Source organism: Coregonus clupeaformis, chromosome 23, assembly GCF_020615455.1.
Source record: "Coregonus clupeaformis isolate EN_2021a chromosome 23, ASM2061545v1, whole genome shotgun sequence".
NCBI classification, from domain to species: domain Eukaryota; kingdom Metazoa; phylum Chordata; class Actinopteri; order Salmoniformes; family Salmonidae; genus Coregonus; species Coregonus clupeaformis.
The window spans coordinates 36,409,837-36,429,671 of NC_059214.1; the positions used below are offsets into that span (position 1 = coordinate 36,409,837).

General features: G+C 42.9%; 1 protein-coding gene across 1 annotated transcript in view; it reads right to left on the minus strand.

Moving 5' to 3' along the window:
* Positions 1–19,835, minus strand: part of LOC121537004 (unconventional myosin-Ib-like) — a 128,716-nt gene that overhangs the window by 107,025 nt on the left and 1,856 nt on the right. The gene's annotated exons all lie outside the window — the stretch shown is intronic.

Consider the following 19,835-nt stretch of genomic DNA (forward strand, 5'->3'; position numbering starts at 1 on the left):
CTTCTCAAATGTAATGTTTTATGCATTCTCCACACTCTCGACTTCAAAAGAACGTACTCAAGAGAACGTCCTCGGAGAATGAACTCAGAACATGACTGTGAGGAGCACGGTAATATGCATATTGACAAACGCTGCGAGAGCGAGAGGTGCAGAGAGGGACAGAGGTGCAGAGAGAGAGAGAGAGAGGCAGGGAGACAGAAATACTCCCAAAATCAGATAAAACTATGTTTAAAGCTGGGAATTATTCTGGGTGAGGGAGAAACCACAAATATTACTGCCAGATATACCGTTGATGTCGAAAGTTTACATACACCTTAGCCAAATACATTTAACTCAGTTTTTCACATTTCCTGAAATGTAACCCTAATAAAAATTCCATGTCTCAGGTCAGTTAGGATCACCACTTTATTTTAAGAATGTGAAATGTCAGAATAATAGTAGAGAGAATTATCTATTTCAGCTTTTATTTCTTTCATCACATTCCCAGTGGGTCAGAAGTTTACATACACTCAACTAGTATTTGGTAGCATTGCCTTTAAATTGTTTAACTTGGTTCAAACGTTTCGGGTTGCCTTCCACAAGCTTCCCACAATAAGTTGGGTATATTTTGGCCCATTCCTCCTGACAGAGCTGGTGTAACATTTAGGTTTGTAGGCCTCCTTGCTCGCACATGCCTTTTCAATTCTGGCCACAAATGTTCTATAGGATTGAGGTCAGGGCTTTGTGATGGCCACTCCAATACATTGACTTTGTTGTCCTTAAGACATTTTGCCACAACTTTGGAAGTATGCTAGGGGTCATTGTCGATTTGGAAGACACATTTGCGACCAAGCTTTAACTTCCTGACTGATGTCTTGAGATGTTGCTTCAATATATCCACATAATTTTCCTTCCTCATGATGCCATCCATTTTGTGAAGTGCACCAGTCCCTCCTGCAGCAAAGCACCCCCACAGCATGATGCTGTCACCCCCGTGCTTCACGATTGGGATGGTGTTCTTCGGCTTGCAAGCCACACCCTTTTTCCCCCAAACATAACGATGGTCATTATGGCCAAACAGTTCTATTTTTGTTTCATCAGATCAGAGGACATTTCTCCAAAAAGTACGATCTTTGTCCCCATGTGCAGTTGCAAACCGTAGTCTGGCTTTTTTATGGCGGTTTTGGAGCAGTGGCTTTTCAGGTTATGTCGATATAGGACTCGTTTTACTGTGGATCTAGATACTTTTGTACCGGTTTCCTCCAGCATCTTCACAAGGTCCTTTTGCTGTTGTTCTGGGATTGATTTGCACTTTTCGCACCAAAGTACGTTAATCTCTAGGAGACAGAACACGTCTCCTTCCTGAGCGGTATGACGGCTGCGTGGTCCCATGGTGTTTATACTTGCATACTATTGTTTGTACAGATGAAGTGGTACCTTCAGGCATTTGGAAATTGCTCCCAAGGATGAACCAGACTTGTGGAGGTCTACAATTTTCTTTCTGAGGTCTTGGCTGATTTCTTTTGATTTTCCCATGATGTCAAGCAAAGAGGCACTGAGTTTGAAGGTAGGCCTTGAAATACATAATAATAATAAATAATATGCCATTTAGCAGACGCTTTTATCCAAAGCGACTTACAGTCATGCGTGCATAAATTTTTTGTGTATGGGTGGTCCCGGGGATCGAACCCACTACCTTGGCGTTACAAGCACTGTGCTCTACCAGCTAAGCTACAGAGGACAACCAGGTACACCTCCAATTGACACAAATTATGTAAATTAGCCTATCAGAAGCTTCTAAAGCCATGACATAATTTTCTGGAATTTTCCAAGCTGTTTAAAGGCGCAGTCAACTTAGTGTATGTAAACTTCTGACCCACTGGAATTGTGATACAGTGTATTATAAGTGAAATAATCTGTCTGTAAACAATTGTTGGAAAAAGTACTCGTGTCATGCACAAAGTAGATGTCCTAACCGACTTTCCAAAACTATAGTTTGTTAACAATACATTTGTGGAGTGGTTGAAAAACAAGTTTTAAATGACTCCAACCTAAGTGTATGTAAACTTCCGACTTCAACTGTATATATGATTGCCATAGCCTGAAGGACATCCCATGACCATCAATTACCTATAGTATTTACATTGTACACTGCTCAAAAAAATAAAGGGAACACTAAAATAACACATCCTAGATCTGAATGAATGAAATAATCTTATTAAATACTTTTTTATTTACATAGTTGAATGTGCTGTCAACAAAATCACACAAAAATTATCAATGGAAATCAAATGTATCAACCCATGGAGGTCTGGATTTGGAGTCACCCTCAAAATTAAAGTGGAAAACCACAATACAGGCTGATCCAACTTTGATGTAATGTCCTTAAAACAAGTCAAAATGAGGCTCAGTAGTGTGTGTGGCCTCCACGTGCCTGTATGACCTCCCTACAACGCCTGGGCATGCTCCTGATGAGGTGGCGGATGGTCTCCTGAGGGATCTCCTCCCAGACCTGGACTAAAGCATCCGCCAACTCCTGGACAGTCTGTGGTGCAACGTGGCGTTGGTGGATGGAGCGAGACATGATGTCCCAGATGTGCTCAATTGGATTCAGGTCTGGGGAACGGGCGGGCCAGTCCATAGCATCAATGCCTTCCTCTTGCAGGAACTGCTGACACACTCCAGCCACATGAGGTCAAGCATTGTCTTACATTAGGAGGAACCCAGGGCCAACCGCAGCAGCATATGGTCTCACAAGGGGTCTGAGGATCTCATCTCGGTACCTAATGGCAGTCAAGCTACCTCTGGCGAGCACATGGAGGGCTGTGCGGCCCCCCCAAAGAAATGCCACCCCACACCATGACTGACCTACCGCCAAACCGGTCATGCTGGAGTATGTTGCAGGCAGCAGAACGTTCTCCACGGCGTCTTCAGACTCTGTCACGTCTGTCACATGTGCTCAGTGTGAACCTGCTTTCATCTGTGAAGAGCACAGGGCGCCAGTGGCGAATTTGCCAATCTTGGTGTTCTCTGGCAAATGCCAAAGGTCCTGCACGGTGTTGGGCTGTAAGCACAACCCCCACCTGTGGACGTCGGGCCCTCATACCACCCTCATGGAGTCGGTTTCTGACCGTTTGAGCAGACACATGCACATTTGTGGCCTGCTGGAGGTCATTTTGCAGGGCTCTGGCAGTGCTCCTCCTTGCAAAGGCGGAGGTAGCAGTCCTGCTGCTGGGTTGTTGCCCTCCTACGGCCTCCTCCACGTCTCCTGATGTACTGGCCTGTCTCCTGGTAGCGCCTCCATGCTCTGGACACTACGCTGACAGACACAGCAAACCTTCTTGCCACAGCTTGCATTGATGTGCCATCCTGGATGAGCTGCACTACCTGAGCCACTTGTGTGGTTTGTAGACTCTGTCTCATGCTACCACTAGAGTGAAAGCACCACCAGCATTCAAAAGTGACCAAAACATCAGCCAGGAAGCATAGGAACTGAGAAGTGGTCTGTGGTCACCACCTGCAAAACCAGTCCTTTATTGGGGGTGTCTTGCTAATTGCCTATAATTTCCACCTGTTGTCTATTCCATTTGCACAACAGCATGTGACATTTATTGTCAATCAGTGTTGCTTCCTAAGTGGACAGTTTGATTTCACAGAAGTGTGATTGACTTGGAGTTACATTGTGTTGTTTAAGTGTTCCCTTTATTTTTTTGAGCAGTGTATATAACTTACAGGTAATGCATAGTGTAGCCATCAACCATGTACATTTTGGTTTTTATTTATTAGCCATTCTTTCTAATCTTATTTAATTAAATGTATCGACTGAAGATTACACAATACAACAGCAGTAGTGTTGTACCTGTATACATGATTATATGTACTATTATTATTAATACATATTTCATTTTCCCGAAATTAGAACAATGAATTAAATATGTTGATTACAATATTTAATTGGCCTAATTAGTTTTAATCCATTTAATTTAATCATCATTAACCAGTTATGCTGAGTTGATAAACCTGAACGGCTAAATGACTAGCATACACATTAAGCAGATATTTCTTTCCTCATAGAAAAGGACTCAAACATGTAATACGTGAGGAAATGGTTGCCAGTTCATCCAATACATGTCATGCAACTGTAGGTCAATGTACTTACGATTTGGGTATGCACATAATTGGATGAGTTTACAGTGCATTAGCAAATTATTGTTCTGTTCCAACATCAAATACATTTCATAGCTTGACATAAAATAGTAAGCATCTTATTCATTGATAATCCGTAGGATTAAAGAGATGTATTATTTTTAGAAACTAGATTACATGCCCCCAAAAAATGAAATGCTTTTGCCATAGGGCATTTCCATGTAAAAAGCCCCATGATCACTAACATCATCAAGTTCATAATCAAATTGTGTCAAATGAAAGCAAAGTCTATATTTGAGAAATGAAGACATTTTTCAACCATTTTCCAGCATAAAAATTTGGAATAAGCGAAGGCTTATCAGAAATACATCAAAACACAATAACGTTGTAGTAAAGACCCCTGCCAACATTTATATTTCGTTTTACAGAAATAATTTGTTCAATAACTATTGCCTAGTGTCTTGTCATTCTGTTACCAAAAACCCACATATCTTTAAGATATTTTCTAATTTCTCTCCTTCATAAGGTGGGAGGATAATTAAAGTTCACAGAAGTAACAAGTAAAGGTAGACCTACCAATTAGTGTTTTTACTGTTAACAATTTGGTTTATAATTATTAAGTGATTAAAACGTGTCATTCTGTTAGCAAATCGGTAACAGAATGACCAAAAATATCTAAACAGAATGACTGCAACTGAATAGGTTACAATGGGAAATCATAGTAGTTACAAACCACAGTTGGGTCACCTGCTACGGTCATCCTTTCCACTGGCATACTTATATGTTCAGCTCATAATGGTTTTCTTTCTCTGTTGCGTGGTGGTCAAAGCAAGAGTGTGAAAACAGTCTGGACAACCCCTCCCTCTCACTCTCCCGGTCTCTCTTCTCTCACCAGTTAATGTCATCTCTCTTCTTACTGACACCTACCCATGAGCCCCCTCTCTTTCCATTTACTGTAACCATACTCATCACCCACTGACCACAGCCCGACAGACACCGGATGTCCATGCAACGTTGAATTTAAAATTTGATCAGTCCAAATCTGAACCAATTATAGCAGTCTGTTTCGCAAGTTTGGACAACACCGAACAGTAGAGCACAGTACAGTACAGTTTAGTACAGTACACTAGAGTTCAATAACCAAAAGATACTTTATCAAACTCTGTGTCATATACATTTACATTTTAGTCATTTAGCAGACGCTCTTATCCAGAGCGATTTACAGGAGCAATTAGGGTTAAGTGCCTTGCTCAAGGGCACATCGACAGATTTTTCACCTAGTCGGCTTGGGGATTAGAACCAGCGACCTTTCGGTTACTGGCACAACGCTCTTAACCAGTAAGCTACCTGCCGCCCATATCATAGCCAACACCCCATTCTTTCTGCAGAAATCTTTACATCTTAATTCAAAGTCGATAATTAAGAGTTTTTGGAAAACATGGTCACAAAGAGAGATTTTACAGTCATTCGGTTACCAAACTTTACATCTGCACTGTTCTTCGAGTAAATGTGTTTTTCATAGCCGCGGGAAGTAGGCTATGAAGCACCCCCTGATAAATCACAATTAATAATAGTTTTAGTCAAATTTTCTGTGGACATTTTTTTATTATTAGTCCTTGCACATATAGTTATATCCTTTGTTTAACTTAAATCAATGTTTTTTGTTTGGCATACTTTTAAAGTGAAAAATCGGAGCCTCTGATTTTCCACTTGCATACCGTGGTACGAACTATAAATTATTCCCCCCCATCTCACCCTCGGGCAGAGCAGACAGCCTCAAACACACACACACACACACACACAGATCTGGCACTATTATTATAATAAACACAGAAAAATACACATGTAAAAGCTTCCTTACATAAAGGAATATTAGTGGTAATATAGCCATGATACAAACAAAAGAACGGAGAATGAAATATATTTGAAAAGCCTAAAATTGAAAAATACATTGAGAGCAGAGCCTCAAAACACACACACAGAGAGATCTGGCACCATGCTACCGTGCTATACAGACAGCCCTCATTGACTAGGCTACATTAAAAACTATGCAGATGTGACCAAATGGAGAGGAAAAAGTATATCAAGGGCTAGCTGGATATTGACTTGAATTGAAAGGACACCTGACGTAGGTTTTCAACCATACTGCAATTTAACCATGGGAAATTATATAATCTAGATGAAAAACACAAACACTTTGGTAAAAAGCTTATTTACATACGTTTTCAGACCCTTTGCTATGAGACTTGAAATTGAGCTCAGGTGCATCCTGTTTCCATTGATCATCCTTGAGATGTTTCTACAACTTAATTGGAGTTCACCTGTGGTAAATTCAATTGATTGGACATGATTTGGAAAAGCACACACTTGTCTAGATAAGGTCCCACAGTTGAGAGTGCATGTCAGAGCAAAAACCAAGCCATGAGGTTGAAGGAATTGTCTGTACAGCTCCGAGACAGTATTGTGTCGGGGCACAGATCTGGGGAAGGGTACCAAAAAATGCCTGCAGCTTTGAAGGTCCCCAAGAACACAGTGGCCTCCATCATTCTTAAATGGAAGAAGTTTGAAACCACTAAGACTCTTCCTAGAACTGGCCGCCCGGCCAAACTGAGCAATCGAGGGAGAAGGGCCTCGGTCAGGGAGGCGACCAAGAACCCGATGGTCACTCTGACAGAGCTCCAGAGTTCTTCTGTGGAGATGGGAAAACCTTCCAGAAGGACAACCATCTCTGCAGCACTCCACCAATCAGGCCTTTATGGTAGAGTGGCCAGACGGAAGCCACTCCTCAGTAAAAGGCACATGAAAGCCCGCTTGGAGTTTGCCAAAAGGAACCTAAATGATTCTCAGACCATGAGAAACAAGATTCTTTGGTCTGATGAAACCAAGATTGAACTCTTTGGCCTGAATGCCAAGCATCACGTCTGGAGGAAACCTGGCACCATCCCTACGGTGAAGCATGGGGGTGGCAGCATAATTTTTCAGCGGCAGGGACTGGGAGACTAGTCAGGATCGAGGGAAAGATGAACGCAGCAAAGTACTTGATGAAAACCTGCTCCAGAGAACTCACGACCTCAGACTGGGGCAAAGGTTCATCTTCCAACAGGACAACGACTCTAAGTACACAGCCAAGACAAAGCAGAAGTGGCTTTGGGACAAGTCTCTGAATGTTCTTGAGTGGCCCAGCCAGAGCCCGGATTTGAACCCGATTCAACATCTCTGGAGAGATCTGAAAATAGCTGTGCAGCGACGCTACGTATCCAACTTGACAGAGCTTGAGGGGATCTGCAGAGAAGAATGGGAGAAACTTCCCAAATACAGCTGTGCCAAGCTTGTAGCGTCATAACCAAGAAGACTTGAGGCTGTAATCGCTGCCAAAGGTGCTTTAACAAAGTACTGAGTAAAGGGTCTGAATACTTATGTAAATGTGATATTTACATGTTTTATTTGTATCTGTTTTTGCTTTGTCATTATGGGGTATTGTGTGTAGATTGATGAGGGGGAAAAAACAATTTATTCAATTTTAGATCAAGGCTGTAACATAAAAAAATGTGGAAAAAGTAAAAGGGTCTGAATACTTTCCGAATGCACTATATAAAAAGGTACAACTTTTACATTCCCTGTCTGAGCCAATGTCAGAGCACTGCCTGGAGCAACAGGAACTGAGGAATTTTATTTTATTTATATATAATATTAAAACATACAATATACCTGCAGTGAAGCCGCTCAACATTTACATTACATTCAGTCAGTCAATCTAACAGACTCCCATCCAGAGCGAACCACAGAAGCAACCAGCGTCAACGCCCTGCCCAAGGGCACGTTGACAGATCTCCCACCAGGTCAAAACAGGGACCCGAACCAGCGACCTATCGGCCACCGGCCCAAGCTCCCAACCCTCCAAGATCCCCCCCCACAGCTGCCCCTAAACCATCCGAGACCCTCCTCCCCCCACAGAAAAACAACATATCCCTCCATTCCCCACCCCCAAACCACAGTCTCCCAATGCACCAACAAAATGAACAAAAGAGAAAAACAAAGGAAAACAACAATGCAAAAACAAAAAGACACCAAGGACAACAAAAATCTAAACAGCAAGGCCAACTGTATAGGTTTGAGTGCATGTGTGGCACTATTTCAAATCAAATCAAATGTTATTTGCCACATGCGCCGAATACATTAACCAACAATGCATTTTTTTTATTAAGAATAAAAGCAAATAACTAAAGAGCAGCAGTAAAATAACAGTAGGGAGGCTATATACAGGGGGGGTACAGGTGCAGAGTCAATGTGCAGGGGCACCGGCTAGTCGAGGTAATATGTACATGTGGGTAGAGTTAAAGTGACTATGCATACATAATAAACAGAGTAGCAGCAGCGTAAAAGAGGGGGATGGGGTGGGGGTGGGGGGGGTCAGTGCAAATAGTCCGGGTAGCCATGATTAGCTGTTCAGGAGTCTTATGGCTTGAGGGATAGAAGCGGTTGAGAAGCCTTTTGGACCTAGACTTGGCGCTCCGGTACCACTTGCCATGTGGTAGCAGAGAGAACAGTCTATGACTAGGGTGGCTGGAGTCTTTGACAATTTTTAGGGCCTTCCTCTGACACCGCCTGGTATAGATGTCCTGGATGGCAAGAAGCTTGGCCCCAGTGATGTACTGGGCCGTACGCACTACCCTCTGTAGTGCCTTGCGGTCGGAGGCCGAGCAGTTGCCATACCAGGCGGTGATGCAACCAGTCAGGATGCTCTCGATGGTGCAGCTGTAGAACTTTTTGAGGATCTGAGGACCCTTGCCAAATCTTTTCAGTCTCCTGAGGGGGAATAGGCTTTGTCGTGCCCTCTTCACGACTGTCTTGGTGTGTTTGGACCATGATAGTTCGTTGGTGATGTGGACACCAAGGAACTTGAAGCTCTCAACCTGTTCCACTACAGCCCCGTCGATGAGAATAGGGGCGTTCTCAGACCCCTTTTTTTTCCTGTAGTCCACAATCATCTCCTTTGTCTTGATCACGTTAAGTGAGAGGTTGTTATCCTGGCATCACACGGCCAGGTCTCTGACCTCCTCCCTATAGGCTGTCTCATCGTTGTCGGTGATCAGGCCTACCACTGTTGTGTTGTCAGCAAACTTAATGATGGTGTTGGAGTCGTGCCTGGCCATGCAGTCATGGGTGAACAGGGAGTACAGGAGGGGACTGAGCACACACCCCTGAGGGGCTCCCGTGTTGAGGATCAGCATGGCAGATGTGTTGTTACCTACCCTTACCACCTGGGGGCGGCCCATCAGGAAGTCCAGGATCCAGTTGCAGAGGGAGGTGTTTAGTCCCAGGATCCTTAGCTTAGTGATGAGCTTTGAGGGCACTATGGTGTTGAACGCTGAGCTGTAGTCAATGAATAGCATTCTCACATAGGTGTTCCTCTTGTCCAGGTGGGAAAGGGCAGTGTGGAGTGCAATAGAGATTGCATCATCTGTGGATCTGTTGGGGCGGAATGCAAATTGGAGTGGGTCTAGGGTTTCTGGGATAATGGTGTTGATGTGATCCATGACCAGCCTTTCAAAGCCCTTCATGGCTACAGACGTGAGTGCTACGGGTCGGTAGTCATTTAGGCAGGTTATCTTATTGTCCTTGGGCACAGGGACTATGGTGGTCTGCTTGAAACATGTTGGTATTACAGACTCAGTCAGGGACATCTTGAAAATGTCAGTGAAGACACTTGCCAGTTGGTCAGCACATACTCGGAGTATACGTCCTGGTAATCCATCTGGCCTTGTGGCCTTGTAAATGTTGACCTGCTTAAAAGTCTTACTCACATCGGCTACGGAGAGCGTGATCACATAGTCATCCAGAACAGCTGGTGCTCTCATGCATGCTTCAATGTTGCTTGCCTCGAAGCGAGCATAGAAGTAATTTAGCTCGTCTGGTAGCCTTGTGTCACTAGGCAGCTTGTGGCTGTGCTTCCCTTTGTAGTCTATAATAGTTTTCAAGCCCTGCCACATCCGACGAGCGTCAGAGCCGGTGTAGTACGATTCAATCTTAGTCCTGTATTGACTCTTTGCCTGTTTGATGGTTCGTCGGAGGGCATAGCGGGATTTCTTATAAGCATCCGGGTTAGAGTCCCGCTCCTTGAAAGCGCCAGCTCTACCCTTTAGCTCAGTGCGGATGTTGCCTGTAATCCATGGCTTCTGGTTGGGGTATGTACGTACGGTCACTGTGGGGACGACATCATCGATGCACTTATTGATGAAGCCAGTGACTGATGTGGTGTAGGCGGCAGGTAGCTTAGAGGTTAAGAGCGTTGTGCCAGTAACCGAAAGGTCGCTGGTTCTAATCCCCGAGCCGACTAGGTGAAAAATCTGTCGATGTGCCCTTGAGCAAGGCACTTAACCCTAATTGCTCCTGTAAGTCGCTCTGGATAAGAGCGTCTGCTAAATGACTGTAATGTAATGTATACTCCTCAATGCTATCTGAAGAATCCCGGAACATATTCCAGTCTGTGCTAGCAAAACAGTCCTGTAGCTTAGCATCTGCGTCATCTGACCACTTTTTGATTAACCGAGTCACTGGTGCTTCCTGCTTTAGTTTTTGCTTATAAGCAGGAATCAGGAGGATAGAGTTATGGTCAGATTTGCCAAATGGAGGGCGAGGGAGAGCTTTGTATGCGTCTCTGTGTGTGGAGTAAAGGTGGTCTAGAGTTTTTTTTCCTCTGGTTGCACATTTAACATTCTGGTAGAAATTAGGTAAAACAGATTTAAGTTTCCCTGCATTAAAGTCCCCGGCCACTAGGAGCACTGCCTCTGGATGAGCGTTTTCCTGTTTACTTATGGCCTTATACAGCTCATTGAGTGCAATCTTAATGCCGGCATCGGTTTGTGGTGGTAGATAGACAGCTACGAAAAATATAGATGAAAACTCTCTTGGTAAATAGTGTGGTCTACAGCTTATCATGAGATACTCTCCCTCAGGCGAGCAAAACCTTGAGACTTCCTTAGTATTGGATTTTGTGCACCAGCTGTTGTTTACAAATATACACAGATCGCCACCCCTTGTCTTACCGGAGTCAGCTCTTACAATATTCAATGATTACATTTATCTAAAAACAGGCTTTAGGCTACATGTGCACCGCCAAGTCAGAACAGTAGGCTAAGTTATGAGGGGGAAAGGGACCAAATTATTAGGGTGAGGCACATGGGCTACTAACAGCTTACTACACAACATACATTTAGTTTTACTTTCTTAGCTACAGTATACATATCTCCCTGGCATATTACATAATTTATGCAGCAGAATACAATACATTTTTGGACTCACCTTGTTGTACTGTGCTCACTTGAACAGGAAGGTGTGCAAATCTTGTCATCAAATTGTGTCTTCAAAGTCTGGCATTCTCTGGATTTATGGTGCTTTCAAAACAACTAGGATGACTTGGAATTCCAAATTGGATGACCGTTCAAAGCATATTTTCCCCAGTCGGAGCTCGTTCCCAGTTGTCTTGAACTCACTGAAGTCTGAGATTTCTCAGTTCAGAGTTTCCAGTTGTTTTGAACGCGGCAGAAGGCATGCTGGATTGACAGCATGGCCAATGTATTCAACCTTTTCTGGCCGATGGTGTTGAATGTTTATCCTTTTAAGCTTGGAAAAGAGACCCTTAAACCCAGACTTGGACCACACACCCTCTCCACTGAATAGCAGGCTAGTGATTGCTTTGCAACGCTTGCAGTTAGCCACGGATTCTTTCCAAACCACTCATTGTTGAATTTGCGATTTCCAACTTGTGTAATGTTTATGTACAGTGGGGGGAAAAAGTATTTAGTCAGCCACCAATTGTGCAAGTTCTCCCACTTAAAAAGATGAGAGAGGCCTGTCATTTTCATCATAGGTACACGTCAACTATGACAGACAAAATGAGAAAAGAAAATCCAGAAAATCACATTGTAGGATTTTTAATGAATTTATTTGCAAATTATGGTGGAAAATAAGTATTTGGTCAATAACAAAAGTTTCTCAATACTTTGTTATATACTCTTTGTTGGCAATGACACAGGTCAAACGTTTTCTGTAAGTCTTCACAAGGTTTTCACACACTGTTGCTGGTATTTTGGCCCATTCCTCCATGCAGATCTCCTCTAGAGCAGTGATGTTTTGGGGCTGTCGCTGGGCAACACGGACTTTCAACTCCCTCCAAAGATTTTCTATGGGGTTGAGATCTGGAGACTGGCTAGGCCACTCCAGGACCTTGAAATGCTTCTTACGAAGCAACTCCTTCGTTGCCCGGGCGGTGTGTTTGGGATCATTGTCATGCTGAAAGACCCAGCCACGTTTAATCTTCAATGCCCTTGCTGATGGAAGGAGGTTTTCACTCAGGATTTTTAATGAATTTATTTACAAATTATGGTGGAAAATAAGTATTTGGTCACCTACAAACAAGCAAGATTTCTGGCTCTCACAGACCTGTAACTTCTTCTTTAAGAGGCTCCTCTGTCCTCCACTCGTTACCTGTATTAATGGCACCTGTTTGAACTTGTTATCAGTATAAAAGACACCTGTCCACAACTTCAAACAGTCACACTCCAAACTCCACTATGGCCAAGACCAAAGAGCTGTCAAAGGACACCAGAAACAAAATTGTAGACCTGCACCAGGCTGGGAAGACTGAATCTGCAATAGGTAAGCAGCTTGGTTTGAAGAAATCAACTGTGGGATCAATTATTAGGAAATGGAAGACATACAAGACCACTGATAATCTCCCTCGATCTGGGGCTCCACGCAAGATCTCACCCCGTAGGGTCAAAATGATCACAAGAACGGTGAGCAAAAATCCCAGAACCACACGGGCGGACCTAGTGAATGACCTGCAGAGAGCTGGGACCAAAGTACCATCAGTAACACACTACGCCGCCAGAGACTCAAATCCTGCAGTGCCAGACGTGTCCCCCTGCTTAAGCCAGTAAATGTCCAGGCCCGTCTGAAGTTTGCTAGAGTGCATTTGGATGATCCAGAAGAGGATTGGGAGAATGTCATATGGTCAGATGAAACCAAAATAGAACTTTTTGGTAAAAACTCAACTCGTCGTGTTTGGAGGACAAAGAATGCTGAGTTGCATCCAAAGAACACCATACCTACTGTGAAGCATGGGGGTGGAAACATCATGCTTTGGGGCTGTTTTTCTGCAAAGGGACCAGGACGACTGATCCGTGTAAAGGAAAGAATGAATGGGGCCATGTATCGTGAGATTTTGAGTGAAAACCTCCTTCCATCAGCAAGGGCATTGAAGATTAAACGTGGCTGGGTCTTTCAGCATGACAATGATCCCAAACACACCGCCCGGGCAACGAAGGAGTTGCTTCGTAAGAAGCATTTCAAGGTCCTGGAGTGGCCTAGCCAGTCTCCAGATCTCAACCCCATAGAAAATCTTTGGAGGGAGTTGAAAGTCTGTGTTGCCCAGCGACAGCCCCAAAACATCACTGCTCTAGAGGAGATCTGCATGGAGGAATGGGCCAAAATACCAGCAACAGTGTGTGAAAACCTTGTGAAGACTTACAGAAAACGTTTGACCTGTGTCATTGCCAACAAAGAGTATATAACAAAGTATTGAGAAACTTTTGTTATTGACCAAATACTTATTTTCCACCATAATTTGCAAATAAATTCATTAAAAATCCTACAATGTGATTTTCTGGATTTTCTTTTCTCATTTTGTCTGTCATAGTTGACGTGTACCTATGATGAAAATTACAGGCCTCTCTCATCTTTTTAAGTGGGAGAACTTGCACAATTGGTGGCTGACTAAATATTTGTTTTCCCCACTGTATCTATTATTTCTCTTCATATGACAGGGATTAAAAAGGATTTGCCAGTAGATTGTCGACATGATTCATGATGACGACTGCTTGTCTAGCTTGCTAAACTAAGATTTTGAAAGTATGATGTTGACATGATCAGTCCAATCAAAGCTACGGTACATATAACGTGATTTGACGTCATTTTATCTGTGGCCAATGACCTTGAGCCGTCTTGGATGGGCACTTCTAATGTAACTCTATGGCAGCACCCAAGGGGCTTGAATTTTCGAGCTCTCCCCGTAAGTTTTGTGGTGACGTAGTGTCCCCATGAGTGACAGAACACTGAGCCAATCACGTCGCAACTAGAGAATATTACCAACCCCTACGCTCCGTATTTTCCGCTGGCTGCCCCACTACCACAGAAAGTACTGAGCTAGGCTGAAACACCTACATTTTAGAGCTGCCTTACTCAAGAAAGCAAAAAAAGAGACCATGTTTTTATGCGGCTTTATTAACAAAATATTTTATTATATTTTTTCCTTGTTTGCAAACTGATATGTGACACTTAATAATGCCAAAATAACATGCAAAACAGGCGGGCTCTGCCCCACCTGCCCTGAATGACGGGTCGCCACTGGTGCACGTGTGCGTTTGAATGCCAGCGTGTCTATATGCATGTGTACACGTGTACAAGCACCTGCGTGGCATCAGCCTCAGGCAAACATTGGATGTAACAGCGTTACTCCTCAGTGTCATTCAATCTTACTTTTGTTTTGTTTATTTTTACTTTATCTTTGACCGTCAATCTATCCCCCGCCCAGCAACTTTATGAGGACTTGACATTAGTTTGACAGTTTCACCTTCTGACCGTCTTGGATAATATTCAGTAAAGAAAATGGTTGTCATTTTTGCTGGAGGTGTTTTAAGGGGCAGGTTAGGGTCTGTCCCCCTGATCTATTATGGGTTCAAAAACTCTTGTTTTACTTCAGCAAAGGAACTGACCATGCTTGTCCCTAACAAACAAAAAGTGTCCCACCTAAAGAGACCATCACCACATAGCAAATCTCTTTGCCTTGTTGACAGTGAGACAAACAGCTGGTTTGTGGTCCCCACCACCCCATCACCACATTGCCACCAGTCCACTCAATCATCTCTGTTAGCCCAATGTGATAATCACTACCACTGCAGATTATTTATGTGTACGTGCTGCTGGTCCGCTAGAGTGGAGGAAGGGTTCCTCTCCTATTTAAATCTACCCCACCCTCTCCCCCATACTCCTACCCCCTCATGCTGTGGCCCTGCCTTCCCTGGTTGATATGGTGTTTGTCCTGTTCAATCCATGTGCTTCACCAGCGCTGATGCTCTCTAACTACAAACGCACCACCCCACTGAGTTAATACCCTTGGTCCCAGTGGTTGCCACCTCCCTCCACATCTCCCCCCTCCCAGAAGTGCCATCTCACTCACTCGCTCCCTGTACATGTCCCTTTCAATCTCCAAAGTATACGCTACGCTGTGGGAGGCCTAGCTGCTGCCATCAACTCTGTAGTGCCCCCCATTCGTTGATTCAATGGATACAAAAGACTGTGGAGCAAAATTTTCTGTACTGTATTAGCCACACACTAGAACATGTTCCACTACCTCAGTGAACGAACATTTCCAGGTTTTGGGGAGTGAAATCTGTCTGTGGGTTACAGTATGTAGCTCTGCTGTGGCTTACAGCGCCTTCAGAAAGTATTCACACCCCTTGACTTTTGACATTTTGTTGTGTTACAGCCTGAATTTGTCACGGTCTACACAAAATACCACATATATAATGTCAAAGTGGAATTATGTTTTTAGAAATGTACACATTTATTAAAAATGAAAAGCTGAAATGTTGGAGACAATAAGAATTCAACCACTATGTTATGGCAAACCTAAATAAGTCGCATAATACGTTGCATGGACTCTGTGTGCAGTAATAGTGTTTAACATGCCTTTTGAATGACTACCTCATCTCTGTACCTCACACATACAATTACCTTTAAGGTCCTGCAGTCGAGCAGTGAATTTCAAAACACAGACAAAGACCAAGGAGGTTTTCCAATACCTTACAAAGAAGGGCACCTATTGGTAGATGGGTAAACATGTAAAAAAGCAGACATTGAATATCCCTTTGAGCATAGTGAAGTTATTAATTGCGGATAAGATGTCCATTTCATCAGCCACGTTGGCGGGTGGTCAGGGCTCCACAGTGCGAGCATTTCACTCACATTTGTGAATAAAAATAGTCAAGCACGATCACATTTATAGTCAAATAAATGCTGCAGTAGCTCTTTTCCAAGCATTTCTGCAGTTGTTTCATAGCTGTTAAATTAATTGCACAAAATCAAAGAACTATGAATCCTATATAGCCTATTCCACCTTGCACTGCAACACTGCCTGGCTGGGGGCTGTGCGAACGTGAAAAGCTGAGTGAAAGATTCATTTTTAGAAGTGCTGTGCACATGCATAAAAGTTGGTCTAATTTATTTGAAACAAAAGTCTACTGAAGTGAAACTTTGTCCTTGTGTTTCTTGGCTATTTACATTGTTTTGCTCACAAGGTAGGTTGTTTTTCTATGTTTGAGTTTCAACTGCTAGGAAAGAGAAAACAAATGCTTCTACTAGTCAGACTCAATCTCACAGGCACAAACATGACTGGCTATTAAAGGGGCAGGTGAACATTTTTGTCTCATCTGTGATATTTTGGTTAGAAGAAAAAAAATGAAATTAAACAATATACCACATTACTTCTTACTAGTAATACATTTATAGTTTTAGAAACATTACAAAGCATGCTCATCTGTTTTTTGTGTTTTGTTGGTGTAATTTTAGCGTAAAGATTATATTTTGGCTGGTAGAAAATCTGAGTGACTGGTAGATTATTTTTATCTACCTATCACAGCGGCTGGTGGTCCAAAATGTTAATCTTATGCCCTGTTAATTATACCTTTACACCCAGTCACTACAAAGATACAGGCGTCCTTCCTAACTCAGTTGCCTGAGAGAAAGAAAACTGCTCAGGGATTTCACCATGAGGCCAATGGTAACTTTAAAACAGTTACAGAGTTTAATGGCTGTGATAGAACAAAGCTGAGGATGGATCAACAACATTGAGTTCCTTCACAACACTAACCTTAATGACAGAGTGAAAAGGAAGCCTGTACAGAATAAATATATTCCAAAACATGCATCCTGTTTGCAACAAGGCACTAAAGTATAACTGCAAAATATCTGGCAAAGAAAATACTTTATGTCTTGAATACAACGCGTTATGTTTGGGGCAAATACAATCCATCACTGAATACCACTTAATATTTTCAAGCATGGTGGTGGCTGCATCATGTTATGGGTATGCGTTTCATCGGCAAGGACTAGGGAGTTTTTTTAGGATAACAAAGAAACGGAATAGAGCTAAGCACAGGCAAAATCCTAGAGGAAACCCTGGTTCAGTCTGATTTCCAACTGACACTGGGAGCCAATTCACCTTTCAGCAGAAAAAAAGTAAAGAAAAAAAAGCCATATCTCAGACTGGCCAATAAAAAGAAAAGATGAAGATGGGCAGTCTGAGATATGGCTTTTTCTTTGCAACTCTGCCTAGAAGGTCAGCATCCCGGAGTCGCCTCTTCACTGTTGAGACTGGTGGTTTGCGGGTACTATTTAATGAAGCTGCCAGTTGAGGACCTGTGAGGTGCCTGTTTCTCAAACTAGACACTAATGTATTTGTCCTCTTGCTCAGTTGTGTACCGGGGCCTCCCACTCCTCTTTCAATTCTGGTTCGAGACGTTTGCGCTGTTCTGTGAAGGGAGTAGTACACAGCGTTGTATGAGATCTTCAGTTTCTTGGCAATTTCTCGCATGGAATAGCCTTCATTTCTCAGAACAAGAATAGACTGACGAGTTTCAGAAGAAAGTTATTTGTTTCTGGCCATTTTGAACCTGTTATCGAACCCACAATTGCTGACGCTCCAGATACTCAACTAGTCTCAAGAAGGCCAGTTTTATTGCTTCTTTAATCAGCACAACAGTTTTCAGCTGTGCTAACAATAATTGCAAAAGGGTTTTCTAATGATCAATTAGCCTTTTAAAATGATAAACTTGGATTAGCAAACACAACGTGCCATTGGAACACAGGACTGATGGTTCCTGATAATGGGCCTCTGTACGCCTATATAGATATATGTAGATATGTAATGTGTGTGTTTGGTGTGGTCCTCTGTAGTTCAATTGGTAGAGCATGGCGCTTGTAACGCCAGGGTAGTGGGTTCGATCACCGGGACCACCCATACGTAAAAATGTATGCACACATGACTGTAAGTCGCTTTGGATAAAAGCGTCTGCTAAATGGCATATCATTTATTATTATATTCCATTAAAAAAATCAGCCGTTTCCAGCTACAATAGCCATTTACAACATTAACAATGTCTACATTGTATTTCTGATCAATTTGATGTTATTTTAATAGACAAAAAAAGTGATTTTCTTTCGAAAACAAGAACATTTCTAAGTGACCCCAAACTTTTGAACGGTAGTGTATTTTTTTTTACGACTAGCGTTTAAGTCAGATATAAACATAGAAAATGCAGTAGTCTGCCAGCCTATGCCACATCTAGCAGTAGAGAGGATATCCTCACATCTGTAGCCTAGCCTCCTGTGATGGTCTCATCCTTCAAAAGTCCAATTCCACACACTGGAGATGCCAACCAGGAACAGCTGGCATCAGGAGCGATGGAACATGAGCATTCCCAGATAGAACTTGAACATTCCATGATGGAACAGGGAATGATCAGGGAACAGGGGCTTTAATAAATCTCAGTTGAAGTCGATAATCAAACAGAACTTGACGCAACATGGATCTGTCAGTGATTGCCTGGCTGCTGTCAGAGCTAGAACCAAAATGGCAAGCCCTGCATCTCTCTAGTCAGCCAGTAGAGCTGAGCCGGTAGTGCTGCACTTCTCTATCACCCTCACAACCACCTCTCTTTGGCCAGAGCTAACACCCAGGACACACACCTCAGTAGTACTCACCACAGGCAGATCAGAGCAAACACCATTCATCACCATGGCTGAGGGACTTTGCTCCTAAACAACATGGCAACTAGTACAGCCTAGAGGGCAAACACATGGTTCTGGATACAGATGAGGGTTGAAAACAGTATAAACTATGCAAACACTGGACAAATACACATTTCCTTATCAAAATCATTTCAGCTAGCTGTGTTTCTGAATCAATTATTTTCATCCCAATGGGTAAATGAATAGCTATTCAGACAGAAACTCCCCAATCGCCGAGGCTGGACCACAACATCCACTATAAACATATGGGAAATTCCAAGGTAACAGTGTATGTTTTTTGTTTGTTTGTCAAACAAAAAACAAATGATTGCAAAGTTAAACAAACAACTACAGAAAACACACAGACAATTTTACAAAAACACATTTACTTGAACAGTGCAGATGAAAAGTTTGGTAACAGAATGATGGCACAACAGGTCATTCAAGTCTCAGCATCACTCTTACCATGAAATTGCCCATATGTCTTTGTTTGTTTGATCAGTCCTACTAATAAAGTTCATCTGGTGACTTGCCTCATGAAGGCTGTGGCATATCTGATGAACCACAGAAGCCACAGTAATACAGAAAAGGGGAACTGCTTTCTGGATGGAAGGACTTATGGAACCCATGGGCTGAGGGGGCCATTCCCCGCTCTCTTCCACACACAGAAATAGACTAACATACCGTAATGGTGTCCAGGGTAAATTGATAACATTTTAGATGATCATGAATCTAAAATGAAGGCGCTGTAGTGAGAGCAGACGTTGTTATAATAATAATAATATGCCATTTAGCAGACGCTTTTATGTGCAGTGTGCATTTGGTTTTCCAATAACATTTGGTATTTTGGCAGTAAACAG